We start from the raw sequence: 4,160 nt of genomic DNA on the forward strand, positions 1-4,160 counted from the left end.
TGAAAACTTCCAGAGTCAAAGATTTCATGGAGTTAGAGGAACAAATTCACTTATTGGAATGGACCCAAATCACTTCCTTTTCGTTTTCTTGGAAACTCCGTCATGTGTGGGTTGAAGGATCCAACAGCTGTTGGTTTTATCCATGGTCTCAAATGATTGGGGACCATGGGAGCAATGTACTGGCTGTCTTCTATTAACACTTTACCTGTGAGAGATAAAGAGATAAAGCACAATAAAACGTCTATTTTAAGCATTAGCTTTTCTGTATACATATCCATATCACACGTTTTAAACGGTTTTTCTAGCTTGATTTTTTTAAAATATTAACTAAATAACAACATAGGAAAACTAATTTATGAACACTCAAATGTTAGAAGTGTATTTGTTAGTTCATATTGTAAGTTTATATTTTCTAATTGTAAAAAATAATAATATTGTAGAAAACATGAAAAAGACAGAAAAGTAGAAACAGAGGGAGAAAACCAAATTTTACCAACAAATGTTACTATTTAGAGATATTTCCTTTTAGAATTTTTCTACAGTTCTCATTAAAGTAATTGAAATCATACTGTATATCCTGCTTTATTTATACATCATTTTGATAATAACTACAGTGTTATTATAAATTCTTTATAAATTATTCTAATGGCTGCATAATATACCATCATGTAGGTGTTCCATAGTTACTTAACCACTCTTCTATTGTTAGAATCTACGTTTATTTTTATTTTTTCACCATCACAAATATGTATTATGGCACATAAAGCTTTTTATGTTCTGGTTTAAAAAATAAACAAACAAAAAAATATGATAATCTCAACTGATGAAGCAAATGCATTAACAGAATTCAACATCCATTCATGATAAAATCTCTCAAGAAACTAGGAACAGAAGGCAACTTCTCTAACCTAAAAAAAAGGGGGATCTGCACAAGGGCACCATACTGAATGGTGAAAGGCTGAATGTTTTCTCCTTAAGACTGGGCACACGGCAAGGATATTCACTCTTGCCGCTCCTGTTCAATATGATCCAGAAAGTTCGAACAAATGCAACAGGCAAAGAGAGGAGAAAGACACATGGAATGGAAAGGAAGAAATAAAACTGTCTCTATCAGTAGCCAACATGATTGTCTATGTAGAAAATGCTATTAAATTTACCAAAAAAAGCTCCTAGCACTAATTAGTAAAGAGTTTGGCAAAGTCACAGGGTACAAAGTGATAAGATATAAATCAATTGTATTTCTACATACTGGCAACAAGTAATGGAAAAACAAAATTAAATAAATAATACCATTTATAATTGCATCGAAATAATGAAGTACTTATAAATATAACCAAATATATGACAAATATTTATGCTGAAAACTATAAAGCACCAAAGAAGGAAATCAAAAAAGACCTAAATAAATAAAGTGATATAACATGTTCACTGATTGGAAGGCTGAATTCTGTTAAGATATCAGTTCTCCCCAAATTGACATATAGATTCAACACAAGCCCAATAAAAATCCCATCAGGATTTTTTGGTAGGTATCAGCAAATTGATTCTAAAATTTATATGAAAAGGCAAAGGAATTATAAAGCTAAAATAATTTTGGAAAAGTAGAACATTGTTGAACATTATCTGATTTCAAGACTTACTATACCACTACACTAATAAAGACAGTGCAGCATTGGCAAAAGGATAGATACATAGATCAATAGAACAGAATAGAGAGTCCAGAAATAGACTGACACAAACATGGCCAATTGATTTTGTTAGGGTAATGAGGAAGGATTGTGCTTTCAACAAATGAGGCTGGAGTAATTGGACATCATATGCAAAAACGTAAACCTTGACCTATACCTTACACTTTTTATTTTAAAACTTTAATTGATGGATCATAGACCTAAATGTAAACCTGTGAAACCTTAAGAAGAAAGCAAAGGAGAAAAATCTCACCTTGTGTTAGACAGAGTCCTTAAATGCAACATTAAAGCAAAATTCATAGAAGGAAAATTTAATAAATTGGACTATAAGGATAGAGAACACATCAGTGTTGCCAGTATTTAAGGGTAGGGGAGGTTTTGACTACAAAGGGGTAACACGTGGAAACTTTTAGGGGATGATGAACCATTCTGTATTTTGCTTGTGGTAGTTACATGACTGTGCATTTGTCAAAACTCACAGAACTATATACCAAAAAGTAAATTTTACTGATGTAAATTATAATTAAGTTACACACAGATATATAATATATGTATGAATTCTTTAAGTTTTTCTCTTCATATTACTATCAAGTCACATCTCATAGATTCTGTAATTTTCTTGAGCCCAAGATTAGGAATGCCTTAATCCCTGTTAACTTTCCATTTTCTCCCATTCTAGAACCTAAAACTTCATCATTTGGAATTTATTCTCTTTGAGTAGGTTACTCTTTATGTCTCAAGAAGGTCCAACTCCTATTATCGAGAGTGGAAAAATAACACACCATCTGCCATTAGCACTTTAGCAGGGATCCATTTATCAGGTTAACTAGCTGTCATTATGGATGGCAGTGAGCAGGCCTCTGAGGGCCAGGACACAGGACAGATGTGCTTTGATGAGAGGAAAGGGAAAGAAAGGCCTGCAGCACAGCGCAGCAATAGGGCACTAGAGGCTAGAGGTAGAGGCGGGAGGGCAGTGATCAGAGAGCAGAGCTGAGAGCATGCCAAGAACACACTGCGCTAACTTCACAGCTTTGCCTCCAGCTGGCTCTGGACTTAAGCCAGTCTCTTCCTTGAACTTTTATTTCCTCTCTTCTGAATCTGTCAAGTCTCTACTCACATCTGTTCCATACTGTAACCAAACTCTCCCTCGGTCTCCATTTATTCAACAAATATTTATCATAACTGACTCTAATAACACTCCCTTCTTTTTTTACAATGCTAAAGCCCTTTTATATCTACTTATCTCTTTTGATCCAAAAGAATTAGCCCTCATTTCCAGAGATGGAAATAGAGTCTCAGTAATGTTAAGCGATTTACCCAAGGTCACTCTCTTAATACTGAGGCCTGGACTCTTTCCATTAGCTATACTCTGCTGCCCCCTACTGTGTACTTAGCATTAAATACTTAATTACAAAGAACATGGTTGCTACAATCCAACAGTGTTTACATTTGTTAATTTAAGAAATATTTATTGAGATCCTACTGCATACCAGAAAGACAAACATGGTCCTTGTGCACATGGGGCTTATGATGTATAGGGGGATATACAATTACACAAATAATCGTGATCACAATTTGGATAAGTACTCTGAAGTACAAGGTATATATAAAGACAGTGCTTTATATATATATAAAGGTATAGGTCAGGGGTATGTAGCCTAGTTTGGAGGCTTAGGGCAATTTTGTATGAAGATTCTATTCCACAGGAATAGATTATGTATTGGCTATGGAGGAGGTTAATGAGGCATCAAGGATACCTCCCAGCTCTCTGATATGACTAGGCAGATGGAGTACAGTTACTAAGTTGGGGAAGCCTAGAGGAGAATGAGATTTTGAATGGGAGGAACATGTCCTTGGTTTTTCCCTTTTGCAGTTTGGAAATCCTATGAGGCATCAGGTATAGATGTGGAGTAAGTAATTGGATCTATGAGTTCAGGAGCAAGGTCTAGGCTAGAGATAGAACTTTGGGAGTTGTTGGGACACGGGTGCTATTTGGAATTGTGGCGATGGATAAAATCTCTTAGTAAGAAAGATCCGAAACAGAAGACGGTTTAAAAAGGCCCTGAGAAACTCCTGAATTTAAAAGTTCAAGTGGAAGAGACAGAACTGAAAAGAAAACTAGGAATGAGGGGCCAGCGAGGTAGGGAGGAGAATCAGGAGAGTGTGATAGTGACCAAGCCAAGGAAAGAGTGTGTTTCAGGAGGGAGACTGGCCAACTCTGGTGGAAGTTCTGAAGATATCAAGTAAAAGTTAGTTACCTGGCTAGCCTCGTGAAACTGAGGCCCAGTAGTTTCAGAGGCCTAGAAGTCGAGAGGACCAGACCAAGACCTCCTATAAAAGCCTCCAGAAGCTGCCATAGTGTGTGGTTTTGGATCAGTGATCTTCATACTCTTTTTATCACATACCATCTAAAATAATCTTGATAAATGATGTCACCCATAATTAAAGGGTACTTCCCTGAAACTACTATAT

The sequence above is a fragment of the Pteropus vampyrus genome, unplaced genomic scaffold (genome assembly GCF_000151845.1).
Source record: "Pteropus vampyrus isolate Shadow unplaced genomic scaffold, Pvam_2.0 Scaffold336, whole genome shotgun sequence".
In the NCBI taxonomy this organism is placed as follows: Eukaryota; Metazoa; Chordata; class Mammalia; order Chiroptera; family Pteropodidae; genus Pteropus; species Pteropus vampyrus.